Below are 18,771 nucleotides of genomic sequence, written 5' to 3'. Positions count from 1 at the left end.
GTGTGTAGCGGGAGTCGTGAGGGACAGAGCTCTCTGGGCCTTATACAACCAGTTGAGAATTGAGGACTTCACCTTGTAGGCAACAGAGAGCTGGGGAACTGTTTTGAATGGGGGAAATTTGATCATTCTGGAAGAAATTGAGAAGCAGGAGATTGAGGTCAGACAGACTAGTTAAGAGGCTACAATTCTCCAGAGCTAAGGCACTGAGAGTGGGGGTGGGAAGAGGTGACACTGGGGGATTCAAATGGGCAGGGTTTGATATGTGAGGAAGAATCACGGATGACACTTAGATTTCCAGTGTGGATGACGAGGAGGGCAGTGGGGCCACCAGCAGTGATAGGGAACACAGGATCAGGGCTGGGAGACAGCAAGGAGTCTGGTTTTAGATAGGCTGAGTTGGAGGTGCCTCAGCACTGTCCACCTGCAGATGTCTGACAAACACATGACTATAAGCCAGGTGAGCCTGAGTTGAACTCCAGAGGTTGGTTAGGCCTCTTGTCATTGCTAGCAGAAAATATGGAGTCAATGAGATTTTTCCTGAGGATGAGTAGACCAGAAAAGCAAGGACTGAATGGTCAGAGAACCCCAAGGTTGAAGGGATGGGTGGAGGACATGGGTCACCAGGCTGAGGCAGAGAAGAAATGGTCAGAAGAAACCATCTGTGGTAGGAAGCTCTGACAAGGACCTCAGATTACAGGCTAGAAGCACCCAAGTTCCTCCTCATATCCAGTCAATAATTATTTGAAAGCTCAGCAGTGTGACAGGCTCCATGCAGGAGGGGGCCACTAAGAAATCGACCACAGGACTCTTGACTTCAGGAGCCTCATAATCTAGTTGGGAAAACAAAACGCACTTCCTAAAAGAGGTGAAGTGAAAGCCTAAGGAAGAGGCAAACAGCTGCGAAGGGCAAGATCTAGAGGGACCCTGTGGGACTGAGGGAACCAAGATTTCTAAAAGAAGCAAGAGCTGGCTGACCTTGGGGGCCAGGGTGGAGATTCTCCTAAGAAAGAAAAGTTGACCACAAAGGCCAAGAAGACAATAAGGTAATGTCTACTGTGGATGGAGCAGCCGCTTCACATTCAAGAAGAGAGACAGATCCTGCTGGAAATGTGGCTCAAAGCCAGGGCTGAAAGATGCCTGAATGACCACTTGGGTCATGCAGATTGTGTACAGGGGAAATGAAAGTTCAGAGCAGGAAAACATTGCCTTCATTAAGAAGCAGCTACCAAGTATGCATTCTCCAAAGAGGAGAAAGAAGAAATGTTTCCAACCCTCATAGAGAAAGGAAAGCAGTGTTTTTATAAAATTAATACAATACTGATGTATCTCTTCTTTTCTACTTTTGAATAGTCTGACAAATCAAATTCTTATTTTCAGAAGGTATCAGTTCAGTCGCTCAGTGTCTGACTCTTTGAGACCCCATGGCCTGCAGCATGCCAGGCCTCCCTGTCCATCACCAACTCCTGGAGTTTACTCAAACTCATGTCCATTGAGTCAGTGATGCCATCCAACCATCTCATTCTCTGTCGTCCCCTTCTCCTCCCACCTTCAATCTTTCCCAGCATTGGGGTCTTTTCAAATGAGTCAGTTCTTTGCATCAGGTGGCCAAAGTATTAGAGTTTCAGCTTCAGCATCAGTCCTTCCAATGAATAGTCAGGACTGACTTCCTTTAGGATGGACTGGTTGGATCTCCTTGCAGTCCAAGGGACTCTCAAGAGTCTTCTCCAACACCACAGTTCAAAGGCATCAATTCTTTGGTATTCAGCTTTCTTTATAGTCCAACTCTCACATCCATACATGACTCCTGGAAAAACCATAGCTTTGACTAGACGGACCTTTGTTGGCAAAGTAATGTCTCTGCTTTTTAATATGCTGTCTAGGTTGGTCATAGCTTTTCTTCCAAGGAGCAAGTGTCTTTTAATTTCATGGCTGCAGTCACCATCTGCAGTGATTTTGGAGCCCCCCCCAAAATAAAGTCTCTCACTGTTTCTATTGTTTCCTCATCTATTTACCAGAAGATATAGTTCCTAATTCTTTTGGTTATCAAGTTTACTGGTTACTGTTATTTTCTGCCTAAACATCAGACTTGAAGAAAAAAAAAAAAGAATAGTATTTCAGTGAGCTTGAGCCTGTGAGATTTTATAAACGTCATGCTTTTAATAGTAGCTTTTCTCCATCAGACAGCCTCAGAGAAATCTATGCTCATAATCTTCAGAAATCACTAAATATGTGTACTTTATCATTCACCTGACTAAACTGTGATAATGGGGTGCTTTACAGCTGAAGAACTTTCTAAAATATGATTGCATTTTAATCCTTAAGCCTCACAATTCAAGAAAGGCTAACAAGTTAATGAAACAGTGGGGGAAGGGCATGACAAGGCAATTCAAAGAAAACAATTGCAAATAGCTGTAAGCACATGAAAGATGCTTCTCATTCATTCTTATACTTCACTAACATTTAAAGAAATGCATATAAAAACAGGTACTTTCATATCTGAAAGTATTTGCTATCATCCTCTTGTCGATGTTAATGGCAGTTAAAGATTGTTGCATCTTCTGGGAAGGACAACTTGGCATTGGCTTTCACATTGTAAATGCAAACACTCTTTGACCCAGCAATTCTCCTCCCAGATGTCTCCTAAGGATATTATTGCTCAAGGGTTTTAATACATGTGTAAAAGTTTCTCTGTTGCAGCATTTTTTGTAGACTTTTTTAAAAAAATAAAATCTAGATCATCTAGTAAGGCGGGGGGTGGGGGGTTGGTTAGGGACTTCCCTGGCAGTCCAGTGGTTAAGACTTAACCTTCCAATGCAGGGGTTACAGGTTTGATCCCTGGCAGGGGAGCTAAGATCCCATCTGCCTTGTGGCCAAAAAACCAAAACATAAAACAGAAGCAATATTGTAACAAACTCAGTAGACTTTTTTTTTTCTTAAAAAGGTCCATATTAAAAAAAAAATCTTAAAAGAGGGGGCTGGTCCGAGTCACTATGCTATCTGCAGACACTGTGCTGTGCTTAGTCACTCAGTCATGTCTGACTCTTTGCAATCCCATGGACTGTAGTTTGCCAGGCTCCTCTGTCCACGGGGATTCTCCAGGCAAGAATACTAGAGTGGGTTGCCATGCCCTCCTCCAGGGGATATCCCCAACGCAGGGATTGAACCCAGGTCTCCTGCATTGCACATGGATTCTCTACCATCTGAGGCACCAGGAAAGTCCAAGAATACTGGAGTGGGTAACCTATCCTTTTTCCAGGGGATCTTCCCAACCCAGGAATCGAACCAGGGTCTCCTGCATTGCAGGCCGATTCTTCACCAGCTGAGCTACCAGGGACGCCCTGGAGAGTCATAAACCAAACTGTACAGATCAGGACATGCTATTGTGGCCTTGGCTATGATCTACAGTCTTGGAGACCCATCACATCCTCCCTCCTAGACTATGATTTTTTTCCTGAAAGCCTGGCCACTAAGTGAAGAGCTGTTTCGTGAAAGAGTATCTAGGTTAATTGTACTGGGGTAAACTGTGTTGTACTCTAATCTAACTTTAAATACCCCCGAACATTTTGTGAATTAAAAGAAGAAATCGATGGAACTATGAAAGCAAGTTTGTGGAAATAATACACATCCTTTTGGAAGTGTGCACATAATTAAGGTTTATCATTCTTACCCATAGTGGATGGTGGGTGGTGGAGGGGGCACAAGGAAGCTATTCCTATTAAAAATTCTGCTTTCTGTGCCATTTTCTTCACTTTTCTGTGGCTCAGTTACCTTGCCCTGAGACTGTTCTTAAAAATAAAGTCATAGCACAAAAAAACACAGTGGAAGTGAACTAAAGGCTAAAACATAGAGTGCTTGGATCACATGGAAATAGACCACCTGAACTCCAGACTGAAGATGTGCAGGAGGTGCCACTGCTTCATCCCCTTCTCTGGGTCCCCATACACAAAACGAGATGCTTTTGGCTTCATCAAAATACAGTACACAGTTTAAAGTAGTTCATTTTCAACTAGAAACTGGTGTTATTCAAGTAATTTGGTGAGTATGTCTTTGAAACCACAGTGTCAAAATTCTCATTATATTGCATTTATTTAGTATGTTTTGTGGAGGAAAATCATTATTTTATACCAATTGTAAAAAGGTAGTGTTCCCTCAAATGGTGTGGCTTTTCAAGGGCAGTTATAGAAAAGACTAGTAACTAAGTGAAGAAGAAGAAAAAACAAATTGCAGTATAATATAATACAATCTCCTTTTAAAAAGGGCATATACCCATAATGCTTACATGTTTCTGGAAAGAAAACTCAGAAAATACATACAAGAAATTGCAGCACTGGTCTTTTTGGAAGGGAGGAGTGTGGCAAGAAAGAGTTATGGGCACTATTTTTAGTATGAAAGCAAGATTTTTTAATAGCTGCTGCTGCTAAGTCGCTTCAGTCGTGTCCAACTCTGTGAGAACCCATGGATAGCAGCCCACCAGGCTCCTCTGTCCATGGAATTCTCTAGGCAAGAATACTGGAGTGGGTTGCCATTTCCTTCTCCATTTTTAATTGCAAAACAGCAAAATAACAAATCCTTCAGTGGTTTCCCACAGACTAAAGAAAGGAGTTAGATTTCGGGTCCGGGCATTGACATAGAGGACCCTGCAGGATCTATCTGGCCACATAGGCCGCACCCATGCCCCCATGTATCTCCTTACTGCTCCACCAAATTACTCACCACTCCCTGAATGCACTAGGCAGCCCTGAACTTCTGTGTTTTTGTGCTAGGTGTCTCCCCTGTCACCAGCATGCCCTTTCCAATCTCACCTGTCAGAAAACTCCCTCTCATTCTTCAAAATCAAGGTCAATCAAAATCAAGGACAACACTGTCTTATTGTTATGTCTTTCCTGATCACCCTGAACCCCGATCCCTCCCCAGTCAGGTATGCCCAGACGTGTTTTCCTCGGGTTGAAAGCTTGTGATTCACATGATATGCTGTGAATGGGCTCCTCCTGGGCCTGCCCAGCTGCTTGGGTCACCATTTTCCAGTCGAAGGAAGCAATGGCTGAAGGTAGGGTATGGGATGCATGCAACACCCACCCCAGGCTGGGTGGAGCATTCACTCACAAATGTCAAGGCATCTCTCCCAGCTTTCACTCAGAGCCAAAAAACTGCTTCCTGAACCCTTTCCCTTAAGACTGTTAGACCTGAAGCCAGGGGCTTATTGGCTTGATCCATTCTAGGACCGGGGAAGATGGTACTCTGACTACCTATGCTATTTTTACTTGGTAAGAGAAGTTAATTCTTCATAACAAGCTTCCTTGGGGATATGTTAGCCAATGCAAACTTAACCTTAGATTCAAAAGAAAACTCCCCATCAAAACATCCAGCCTCAGTTTTTTAAAAAAATACAAGGAGAGAAAAATAATCTATATAAAGAAGTTTCTATGATATATGCAGAAGTTTGCTTCATCTTTCATGTCCTCACACCCAAGGTTAAATGATCACAAACAAAACTATAAGAAACACTCACTTAAAAATAAGCAAGAGCAGCCAGTGAAATTCTGAAAGAGAAAGACCATAAAAGGACACTGACCCTATCAGAATTAAAACATACTGGGATGTCTCAGCAATTTAAAAAGTGCTTGTGAACTTCCCTAGTGGTCCAGTGGCCAAGACTCCATGCTCCCAATGCAGAGGGCCTGGGTTCAATCCCTGGTCAGAGAACTAGATCCCTCATGCCTCAACTTAAAGATCCTGCACACAGCAATGAAGATCTCGCATGCCACAAGTAAGACACAGCACAGCCAAATAAGAAAAAAAAAATGCTTGAATAAAGAATGAGACCAATGGAAGAGAATTAGGAAATCCAGAAATTAAACCATGTACATGATGTTAGTATTTGCTAAAGATATCATCTCTAGTAGGTAGACTTATAAAGGACTTTATACTACTGGGTTGTGAACTGAAAAAAAAGTACAAAGTTTTATCTATATTTCAAACTGTACAACTAAATAAGTTTCAAATGAATTGAGCATTTAAATGTAAGCAAGAAACAAGAAAACCATAAAAGCATGTCAAGAAACATGGTAAATAAAGAATATACACAGTTAACACATACCAAAAAAAACCCCCCAATATAAATGGCCCTAAAACATGTAAAAATATACTGAACCTCAGTCATCATTTTAGAAATGCAAGTTAAAATTACACTGAGGTATTATTTCTCACCTGTCAGGTGGACAAAACTCTAAACGCTTGACAATACATTCTACGGGTAAAGTTGTGGGGCAGCAGATACGCCCACACAGTACATGTGGAAATATAAATGTTATAACCTGAATCGAGGGCAAATTGACAATATCACAATTACCAACACATTTACCTTTTGCACCTATTACACAGATGCAATTGCCCATGTAAGAAATGATACATGTTCGTGATTATTCATTGCAGCACTGTTTGTAATTGCAAAAGATTGAACACAACCCAATTGTCCAATAATAGGGTATTGGTTAAATAAATGTTGCCACATCCACACAATGGAATACTATGCCATTGCTCAAATTGAATGAAAGTATTATTTTCTATGTACTAATATGGAAAAAAATTTCTAGTTTATATTGTGAAAAAAGAGAGGCAGAACAACATCTAGAGTATGCTTCCTTTTGTATAAGAAATGGAGACTATAGGAATAATTACTCATATTTGCTTGTGATTGCATAAAGAAGAACTGCAACACAATTAAGTAGGATTACTGATTGCCTAAAAAGGACTGGTGAGAAAGAAGTGGATGAAGACAGCAGAAGGGATTATGCTTTAATATATGTCTTTCCATATTACTTTAACTTTTGGCTACTGTGAATGCATTTCCTTTGCAAAAATAGAAATAACATTTAAAAACATACTCTGCAGAAAATTTTTGCCAAAGTCAGAGCTAAATAACACAAAGGCAGAGTCTATTTCTTCTAAAGCATAAGCTCCAAGTAAAATGTGTTTCATTGTATTTATTAACTTTGCTTTCTTATTAAGATCTTTTGTGATCCTTTGCTTGGTGTGATAGCTCTGACATATGTCAAACGACGATGTCAATATTGGCTGGATAAGTGTGAGGAATACTATAGTACATTATTAGGTCCAAGATTATAAAAAGTTACCTATAAAATGTATAACATAGATTTCCATCAATTATTCATTGAGAATTTATATGGCATAGGACAGCTGAGTACTTTGTGGGTAAATAAAAATGTGATTCTTGGCTTCAAGAAAGTGACATTTGATGGTCAAAAAGCAATTAATCATTTCCAAGTGTGAACTTAAAACCAGGATTTCCTCTCTAAGATTAAGCCACTAAACATCATGATTGTTAGGGAAACATACTTTGAAATCTTTTTCAGACTATGTGGCCCTGAGGCTGATTTTATCCTCCACTGTACCAACCCAGGTTTTACAATGGTGTTCTGGATCAGAGGGGTATCATAAGTCAAGCTTTCCTTTTCACATCTCTATTAACATCTTTTTCTTCATCTTCAGCAGAGGCTTGCTTGGTCCTCACTCTGTTTTTTGCCAGCATGTCTCCGTCTCCCATTCTCTTTGACGTTGTTCAGTCACCTAGAAAGATGTGCAGTGGCATTCACAGGCAATGATTGGCATCAGATTTTCCTCATTATTCTGCCATAGAGTCAGCACTGAAATCGATGGGAAACCAAGTGCAATCACATAAAATTGATTGCCATTTGGGTCCTATTGATTATCCTGCCAAATCTATGACAAGAAGAATAGCTGCGCTGGATGGCAAAAAGGTAGTGACTACACATGCTTCAGCTGCCATTTGAGGTTGGCTAACATAGCATCTGCCCATTGATCTAGATCAGAAAGTAAGAAAGAGATGCCTTTACAGAAAAGCAGGCTAGTGGAGGGAAAATGCTTGTTCTTGTCCACTAATGATGACCTCTTAAACTTACCTTCAAGGACAATCATTCAACAATGCTCCTTTTTTCTAACCTCGAAATTTGTTTGAGAACTGAGGACCTCTGGGGACCATCTTGGACTGAGGTACTATAGATTACCCTCTCACTACAGACACACAGAGATGCTTGATAGAATAAATGAACAATAACTTGCAAATATGTAGCTTAGTTCAAATAAAGGAAAGCAAATTCTTACAATGCAAAACTAAGAGGAAATCGAAAACAAGGCTCCACGGGTTTGGGCTGGGGATGGGTACAGCATCTGATCCAGCTAAAGTTCCTTGTGGCCAAGTACTGGGATTTAATGGCCATATAGGGACAGAAGATATGGCCTTGGGTCAATGAAAGATGAGATGGAATGTCTTTTGTTTTCTAAAACCAGATTTCCAAAAGAGTGGTCCCTTCACTGAGGGTAGAAGAACCCTGATCGGCTCAAGGATTTAACAAGGAGGTGGTCTCCACCCACAACTTTAAATGGATTTAAAGTTTCTAAGAAAATGAAGCCACAGGTTTCTGCTAGATATGTAGTATGAATTTTCACTACTTATATGGTATGAGAATCCCTGAGCTGAAAAATCAATATTTGCTTCAGACCAATAAAATCCAAGCCACCTGGCTGAAAGAAATGGAAACACATCCTGTAGGGATCCTTCTACAATCCAGGACACATGGGTCTTCAGAAACGTGATGGCTTGAAAAATATTGGTCAAAATATTCTTGATATTCCACTTAATTCTGGGCAGGCTCATGACTGCATTGACCAGAGTACAGCTGAAGTGATGCTACATTATTTTTTTTCATTCTTAAAAAAAATTTAATTTTATACTGGAGTACAGTTGATTTACAATGTTGTGTTATTTTCAGGTATACAACTAAGTGATTCAGTTATACATATACAAGTGTCTATTCTTTTTCAAATTCTTTCCCCATTTAGGTTATTACAGAATATTGAGCAAAGTTCCCTGTGCTATATAGCAGGTCATCATTGCTTATCTATTTTAAATATAAGCAGTGTGAAATGTCAATCCCAAACTCCCAGTCTATCCTTCCCTCCCTCCCCATCCTTTCCCTCAGTAACCATAAATTCATTTTCTAAGTCTGTGTTTTTGTTTTTATAAATAAGTTCATTTATATCATTTTTTATATTCTACCTATGAGATATTTCTTTCTCTGACTTACTTCACTCAGTATGGCAATTTATAGGCCCATTCATGTTGCTGCAAATGGCATTATTTCATTCTTTTTTATGGCTGAGTAATATTTTATTGTGTGTGTGTGTGTGTGTGTGTGTGTGTGTATACAAGGCTTCCCTGGTGGCTCAGCGGTAAAGAATCTGCCTCCATCTGTTTGTGTCATCTTTGATTTCTTTCATTAGTGTTTTATAGTTTTCTGCATACAGGTCTTTTGTCTCTTTAGGTAGATTTATTCCTAGGTATATTTTTTTCTTTTCATCGCAATGGTGAATGGGATTGTTTCCTTAATTTCTATAATTTTTCATTGGTAGTGTATAGGAATGCTAGGGATTTCTGTGTATTAATTTTATATCCTGTGACTTTACTATATTGATTAGTTCTAGGAATTTTCTGGTGGTATCTTTAGGGTTTTCTACGTATAGCATCATGTCATCTACAAACAGTGAGAGTTTTACTTCTTTTCCAATCTGGATTCCTTTTATTTCTTTTCCTTCTCTGATCGCTATGGCTACGTGGGATGGGGTGGGAGGTGGCAGGGAGGTTCAAGAGGGAGGGGACATATGTAAATCTGTGGCTGATTCATGAGGATGTATGGCAGAAACCAATACAATATTGTAAAGTAATTATTCTCCAATTAAAAATAAATAAATTAACAAAAAGAAGTCTTGAACTGACCACCTTGTTTGCTGAACCACTTATGCTAGAGCCCTAAACCTCTGCATAAAGAAGTATCACCATTCTGAGACTGCCATGTTGGAGAGTTCACATGTAGGTGCTCCCACGCTACATGTCAGCTGAGCTGTTAACTGATAACCAGAACCCAGAACCAACTGCCAGCCCTGAATGTGAGCCATCTTGGATGTCTAACCCAGTAAAGCCTTCAGATGACCCTAGGCTCAGTTGGCATCTAACTGCCAAACCATGAAAGAACTCAAGTAAGAGCTACTCAGTCAAGTTCTTCCTGAATTTCTCACCCACAAAAACATGAGCAACATAGTCATTTTAAACCACTATGCTCTGGAGTAATTTGTTTGTAGCAATAGATAATCAGAAAAGGTGGGGGGAGAAAATCTGAGGAAGAGATGCTCCCTAACACAAATTATGAACATGAGAAGAAAGGATCCTCAATGAGGGAGAAGTCCACAAACAATATTCAGGAAGATACTAAGAACTAGAGACATTGTAATAATCTAAAAGAGATAATGTGATGTATGTTAAATGATTAAAGATGAGATCAGGCATTCAGGGTGGTAAAGAATATTTACGTATAACTGAATCACTTTGCTATACACCTGAAACTAACACAACATTATTAAATCAACTATAATATAAAATGAAAAAAATTAATCATTAAAGAAATTTGACACACACTCTGCTAGTGATATGGGCTTCCCTGGTGGCTCAGACAGTAAAGAATCTGCCTGCAATGTGGGAGACCTGGGTTTAACCCTTGCATCAGGAATATCCCCTTGAGAAGGGAATGGGAACCCACTCCAGTATTCTAGCCTGGGGAATCCCATGGACAGAGGAGCCTGGTGGGCTACAGTAAATGGGATCGCAAAGAGTCGGACACAACTGAGAGATTAACACTTTCATTATTAGTGATACTGTGGAGAATCAGGAAGGCACTTTCATGATTGTTTGTGGGGCACAAGATGTTCTAACCATTATGAAGAACAATTGAGTTATATCTATTAAAATTACAAATATAGTTACACTTTGACCCAGCAATCCCACTCTGTGACTCTATCCCATATAGTTCAGTGCTCTTAAAATGACATTCAATACAATATTATCTTTAAGTGTAAAACAACAACAACAACAAAAACTAAAAACAATCCAAGTGTAGGGTATTGGTTAAATTAAATGGTTTTTCCAGTGGTCATGTATGGATGTGAGAGTTGGCCTATAAAGAAAGCTGAGTGCCGAAGAATTGATGTTTTTGAACTGTGGTGTTGGAGAAGACTCTTGAGAGTCCCTTGGACTGCAAGGAGATCCAACCAGTTCATCCTAAAGGAGATCAGTCCTGGGTGTTCATTGGAAGGACTGATGTTAAAGCTGAAACTCCAGTACTTTGGCCACCTGATGTGAAGAACTGACTCATTGGAAAAGACCCTGATGCTGGGAAAGATTGAGGGCAGGAGGATAAGGGGATGACAGAGGATAAGATGGTTGGATGGCATCACCGACTCGGTGGACATGGGTTTGGGTGGACTCCGGGAGTTGGTGATGGACAGGGAGGCCTGGCATGCTGCAGTTCGTGGGGTTGCAAAGAGTTGGACACGACTGAACGACTGAACTGAACTGAACTGAATCATGATATATCCACACAATGGAATGCTACGTAAAGGCATAAAGGAGTGAGGTCATGTTTTTACATACAAAAAGCAAAACAGATCAATGTTAACATAGTGTATAAAGTTGCCTTATGGTAAACAAGGGAGAAAAATCAATACACATTTAAAAATTCTTATATTTGTATAAAGAAACACTAGAAGGATACATAGCAAACTACTTAATGAAGTTATTATTGAGGGAGTAATGCACTGACTTTTAAGCTATACATAAAAGGAGACTTTAAAGTGAGACATTTTAAAATAGGAGTTAAAACAATAATGAAAACATGAAAAAAATAGTATCTGAAGAGGGTTATTTGAAAAAGAGTAATCAAAATTGAAATTTAATGTCTATGTTAAAGATAGCTGAAAACAAACCTGTGAAAATTACATATAATCCAGCAAAGAGAAATGAAGAGTGGGAAAATATAGCCAAAAAAAAAAACTAAGAAACATGGAGGCAAGAATAAGAAGGTACGATACACATCTAATAAGATTCCAATAGGAGAGATTAGAGAGAATGGGGTAGAGGTAAACACAGTGAAACTACAAAATACCAAAAATATGGTAAAACAGGAAAAAAGACCAAAGAACAAAAATTAGACTGAGACTTAACAATAATGTCAAAAGATAACTGAATACTATCTTCAACTGTTAACTTCAACTCTATTGTCAGCAAGATTGAGTTCATTCAAGACTGAGTCAAAACAAAGATAATTTTAGAAAAACAAAGAATGAGAGAGTTGGCATGCATAGAACTTTGCTGAAAAAACTCTAAAGGATATATTTCAATAAGAAGGAAACTGAACCCAAGATAAAGAACTGGGATGTAAGAGTAATATGAGTTGTCATTGCTCAACATGGAGTTCAAATCTACATAAATATGAACCATAAAAACAATAACAATAGAGGTTAAGAAACAAGGGGCAACTAAATACTAGACAACAAAAACATAGAAGATAGGAGGATTATGCTTAGAGTTTGTGTTCCCAGATCTTTTTTTCAGGTGGAGGGTAAAGATACTTTTTAGGCCAAGTATGCATGTTAAGCATTTAAGGGTTTGCATTAAAAGAAAGAAATGGAACGATAACTTACAAATGAGAAAAAAGAAAGAAATTTTTAAAAATCAGTAAAAAATAGAAACCACAAGAAGGCATGATACACAGAAAATGAAAAAGATGTTAGAAATAAAGCTATTAGTAGTCACAAATATATGCAGTTATTCAACTCAGCTATAGTTTCTCACCTCAGATTTTTTTCTATCGAGAATACTTTTTATTACACAGGTTTCATATATACAACAATTATTTAGGGAACACTGAGAGGCAAGGAGTTCAATTCTAAAACTCCTTGTTCACCCACACACACATCTTTGGGTTCAGCCCAACAGAAATGAGACAAAGTTATTGCTTTGTGAACTGAAAGCTTCAATTAAATAGGTCTTTCAGAGTCAAGAACAAAGCCCAGGATCCTCTTAACTCTTAATAGGAGTGTACACATGAATAAAACCTAACGATGTACCTTAGATTACCCTGTCACCTTTAAAAATTAATATTAAAATCAAATCCCACTTCTCAAAACATCATGAGAAGTACACCCATTTATTTACAGACCCCATTAAATTATACATAAATAAAATCTGTACATTCAATGCAGTTTCTTAAAACACAGAGCCTCCTCTGGGACTTGGGCATGACAGACAGCAAAAAACAATGCTTCATGCCTCCCTTTTCAAGTTTCTTCGAAACACCAAGCTGTGAAATAAATATGCAGAATAAAGCTTCTGTACCTTAAAAAAAAACATGTCATTTCAAAGAGTCTCCTATTTGAAGAGTTAACTTTCAAAGATTTTTTTTTTTTGAAGGAAAACATAGAATCATCAGCAGGCTTTGTTTCTACAAGTTTCATAAAACCCAAAGGGCCCTTTTGAACAAGGGGTTTAAAGTGCGTCAAATACCACCTATTAACCACTTCTTATGTGGATAGGATCCTTGCCTTCTATGGTATGTAAGATGAGACTGAAGAAGCTATATACTTTTACCTTAACACTGAAAGTTATTGTTGATCTGAATCATATCAATTTGATATTTCAACAGCCGAGTGTGTGTGGGTTTTTGCTAGCCCGGGGAATTTATTTCAAAGGTTCTAAAACTTGTACCACCACTTTCAGAGAAAGGAAGAATGGAGTTCCACAAAAAATCAAATATAAGCTTAATGGGTAAAGAACCAGAACTTATCACCTTCTGACATCTCGTCCAGAGTTATGGAGACACGCCAGCACTCCTTAATTACTAAGGAATCCAGGTGGGCATGTGAAGACCTGGAAATCAACTGAGGCCTTTTTCATAGGAAGGTGGATAACAACTCTGTCCCCCAGGCAAGCGAGGTGCCCGTCTGCCCTGGTGGAGATGGTTTGGGAGTCCTTTTCCTTCTAGACTGTTTGGCCCTTGGTTCACCACCATGTTACTTCTCGTGCTTCCCCATCTTCTCTAGGGTTGTGCTGGAATTGGCTGGACTGTGGTCTCCAGGATGGTCTCTGACTCTCAGGGCTTCTTTTATGTAGTTCTGCAGGGCAGACACAGCAGCACAGATGGCCTGGTTGCCAAATCCATGGGTAATCAAGCTGAAATGAGACAAGCAGTTCTGGATGTTGGTCTCTAGGAATGGGGTGGGCTGGTTGTTCCCACTGGGCGTTCAGTCTTGATTGAGAAGGTCTGTGAATCCTTTACACACTTGATGTGCAGCCAGCAGCATATTCTTCCTAGCTGCCATCACATGCTGTCCTCCGAGATGAGGTCTGGTTAAATACTACAGCCACGGATTTACTAGGAAATTCTGCTTTGCAGACAAGGGCAAAGTCCTATGCCAGACGAACAGCCTCACCTTCTACTAAAGATGTCAGGAGGGTGATGTGAGGGGTGATATGAGTAGTTTTCTGTCCCTGGGCTGGAAGATTCAACTCGTTTTGTCCAACTTCTCCTGCAAGGACTGGCCAACATTTTTACACTTGGCTTTTCTAAGAATGCCTACTGGGGCTTCCCAGGTGGCGCTAGTGGTAAAGAACCTGCCCACTAGAGCATAAGACTTAAGAGATGCAGGTTAGATCCTTGGGTGGGGAAGATCTCCTGGAGAAGGAAATGACAACCCACTCCAGTATTCTTGCTTGGAAAATCCCATGAACAGAGGAACTTGGAGAGCTACAGTCCATAGGGTCACAAAGAGTTGGACATGACAGAAGTGACTTCACACGCATATGCAAGAATACCTACTAGTAATGATGCATCTAAGTACTCAGGCGGGGACAGTCACTCAGGACTTCAGCAACTGTCACTTTGTATTTCCATGCAGAGCTGCAGATGGACAGTCTTCCAGGGACCAAGCAGAAGACCTTACTGAGATTCATCAGAGCCCCCACCAGCTCCTCCTGACAAGGCAGAGTTAAGGGGTTCCTGGTCATTGAAACAGGACCTTTGCTGAGTAATTGTCTGACCATGCGGAAATAGATGCTGGTTGTGGACACACTGCACTTGTCAACATCCTGCATCTCCTCCACCTGGGTCCTGGTTCTCAGCCAAGCCCATGGTGTCCAGGGTGTGCATCACCTTAGATTTTTTTTAATCAATAAAAATTCTTTAAATATGATGACAAAAGAGATGAAGAAAATAGGCCAACCCAGGAACAGAAAGAAATGAGATATCCACAATATGCATGTCAAATGAAATAATCCTCAAGTCAAAAAGGCATTATTTGGGACAAAGTAACTTGTTACATAGTATTAAAAAGGAAATATATGTATATATCTATAACAGTCATGAATTGGAACACATCTAACAGATCTTCTAAATATATAAAGCAAAAAAAAGAAGAAAAAGCCAATACTGCATAGAGAATTTTAAAACTATTTTTTAAATTTAAAAAATTCTAAAACTATTCAATTAGTGGAGAATTTTAACACACCTCATTCAGAGAGCTATAGATTAAGAAGAGGAAAACTTAAGTGTATGGGAGAGTCAAACAACACAATTGACAAGCTTGAGCTAATGGATTATGTAGAACCAGACCCAACAGCTTGTGAATACATACTTTTCTCAAACACTGGAGACTGCTTACAAAAATTGACTACATACTTAATTATAAAAAATCTCTCTAGAGTATTTTTTAAAAGTCTCAGAAATGTCAAATAGGACTTTCCATGGTGGTCCAGTGGTTGAGAATCCGCCTGCCAGTGCAGGAGACAGGGGGTTTGATCCCTGGTCTAGGAAGATTCCACATGCTGCAGAGCAAATAAGTCCATGTGCCACAACTACTGAGCCCATATGCCAGAACTCCTGAAGCCTGAGCACCCTAGAGCCCATGTTTCACAACAAGATAAGCCACCGCAATAGAGGGTAGCCCCCATTCGCCACAACCAGAGAAAGACTGCAAGCAGCAAGGAAGACCCAGTGTAACCAAAAAAGAAATATAATAATTTAAAATGTCAAATAGTATCTCACTATGAGGCAAAAATTGATATAGCAATCATTACACTATCTTACATCATCTACCATTTGACTTATTTAGTGTTTGTTCACACATGCATGTGTATATACACCAAATGCACATATCTTTGGAGAACAGATGGAAAGCTTTCTAAAAAGAAAGGTTATTTTTTCCTGTTTGCTCGAGATAACTGTCTCGTATGATTCACCATCCATGTGTTGCTATTTTCATTGTGTTTTTCAGCTGTTCATCAGAAGGGTGGTGTTGGAAACATTTGTTCTACATATCTATGAATGAAATTTGTGAGCTCTCAGTTTGACCTCAACCGAAAGTTTTGGTAGCAGGATGAAATGGAGGATAGAAGACAAAAATTAGAGTTCTTAAAAATATTTTTTCTTTCTTGTCAACATATTTAAACAGCCTCATTAGCTTTGTAGTCTAAGAAGAAAATAGCTGGAAAAGAGAAACTGATTTCTTTATTAAATACTCTCTTGATATTAGAACTGTTAACTTGATGGCCTAAGAGAACCTGTATTGGCAGAATGATGGCAAACAAAATAATGAATTGAATCTGACCTCTTTCTTTATCATAGGATGAGTTGCTGTATTGATATGGTAGGAAGACGCTTCTGCTCCTTTTTACATCAAACTCAGAACAAAATTCTACAGTTCTGAAGCCTATAATTACTGCTTTGCATGTATGACAAGTTTAAAAATTAGGACTATGTTTTTAAAAAAGTTTCAGATGTTACAATTTTCAAACAATATTCTAATGGTACGTGATGGGGGCTTGGGAGGAAAGACCTCGTCTATGTGACAGGAAGCTAAAGACATTCTCTAGATCTGTCCCATAACTATAGAAACTTCGGGGGCCCTAACACAATTTTAGAATGTCAATGCAAAGCTTGTTGTGGTATTGTATAATAGTATTGTACTATTGTACCACTTGTTGTGGTATTGTGTAACAGTATCAATTGATACACAATGTTGAGACTTGTAAACCTATTATATTGAGCTGAGTTGAGACCATAAAAAGAATGCAAACCTGTAATTGTACACAAAATACACATAAAGACATGAGGCAGATTGAGTGATGCTCATTAACTTCTCCAAGACCACCTAGTTGGTGAATGACATCTCAGCATTTGATTCTAGGTGCCCCTTCTTCCAAGGCTTATATTCTTCCTACTTCACGATTTTGCTATATGCTCTACAAGCTGTATATTCTGAGGTAGGAATTTAACTCACTTGATACATTTTGTATCAGTACCAGAATCCTTATTTACCTTGCAAAAGAAAACCAATATGGGCCAATATGATTGTATCATTTAAATCTCAGAAGCAGTTCCACTCTCCCACATTTGGAAATATGTGCGAACAATTTAATCAAATTTCAGGTAGCAAACCAAACTTAATTGAACATAAACTAACCTTACTTTTTAGTTTGCAGCAATTGAGCTCTCTAACTTCATTTACTCACTTATTTCTTCCCTTTTTAACAAGCACTTATTAGATGTCCATTGTGTGCCCAGCATCACATTCTATGTTAGAGAAGATAGAAGTTACATCTTCAACCGTCTTTTCTTGTGGAAATGCTTATAGTTCAGCTGGAGAAAAGCAATATACAAGTAAACACTCAAAACAACTGTAGACTGGTTCTACAATCATATATAGACAAATGAAACTGTGTGTTGTGTGTGTGGACTTCAGAATTCAAAGAAAGGGCAATGTTGCTATAAAATGGTATTGAGGAGGTAAGGCTTAACTGGTAAGTAGAATCACTAAGACTTGATGAAGAGTATGATTTAATTCAGCTTGGAGGGCAGCTTGAGTTTAGAAAATAGGAGAAACCAAAGTCAGAGTGTGGACCCGAGCCCTCTCTGACCTCCCAAACTAATACAGCTTTCCTTCTTTTGGTCCCTGATTGAGCAACAGACTGATTCCAAATTGGGAAAGGAGTACATCAAGGCTGTATATTGTCATCCTGCTTATTTAACTTACATACAGAATAAATCATGCGAAATGGTGGGCTGGATGAAGCACAAGCTGGAATCGAGATTGCCAGGAGAAATATCAATAACCTCAGATATGCAGAAGCCACCACCCTTATGGCAGAAAGCAAAGAACTAAAGAGCCTCTTGATGAAAGTGAAAGAAGAGAGTGAAACAGTTGGCTTAAAGCTCAACATTCAGAAAACTTAGATCCGGTCCCATCACTTCATGGCAAATAGATGGGGAAACAATGGAAACAGTGAGAGACTTTATTTTGGGGGGCTCCAAAATCACTGCAGATGGTGACTGTAGCCATGAAATTAAAAGACGCTTGCTCCTTGGAAGAAAAGCTATGACCAACCTAGACAGCATATTAAAAGGCAGAGACATTACTTTACCAACAAAGGTCCATCTAGTCAAAGCTATGGTTTTTCCAGCAGTCACGTGTGGATGTGAGAGCTGGACTACAAAGAAAGTTGAGTGCCAAAGAATTGATGCTTTTGAACTGTGGTATTGGAGAAGATTCTTGAAAGTCCCTTGAACTGCAAGAAGATCCAACCAGTCCATCCCAAAGGAAATCAGCCCTGAATATTCATTGGAAGGACTGATGCTGAAGCTGAAACTCGAATATTTTGGCCACCTGATGTGAAGAACCAACTCATTGGAAAAGACCCTGATGCTGGGAAAGATTGAAGGTGGGAGGAGAAGGGGACAACAGAGGATGACATGGTTGGATGGCATCACTGATGTGATGGACATGACTTTGAGTAGGCTCCGAGAGTTGGTAATGGACAGGGAAGCCTGGCATGCTGCAGTTCCTGGGGTC

At 39.4% G+C, this 18,771-nt stretch overlaps 1 pseudogene; it reads right to left on the bottom strand.

Annotated features, from left to right (window-relative positions):
• Window positions 1-13,938: 13,938 nt before the first annotated feature.
• On the bottom strand, window positions 13,939-17,971 carry LOC122690497 (annotated as a pseudogene).
• Between the last annotated feature and the right edge of the window lie 800 nt (window positions 17,972-18,771).

Source organism: Cervus elaphus, chromosome X (genome assembly GCF_910594005.1).
Source record: "Cervus elaphus chromosome X, mCerEla1.1, whole genome shotgun sequence".
In the NCBI taxonomy this organism is placed as follows: Eukaryota; Metazoa; Chordata; class Mammalia; order Artiodactyla; family Cervidae; genus Cervus; species Cervus elaphus.
The sequence above is the reverse complement of the archived record's forward strand: the minus strand, read 5'-3'. Positions and strand labels throughout refer to the sequence as shown.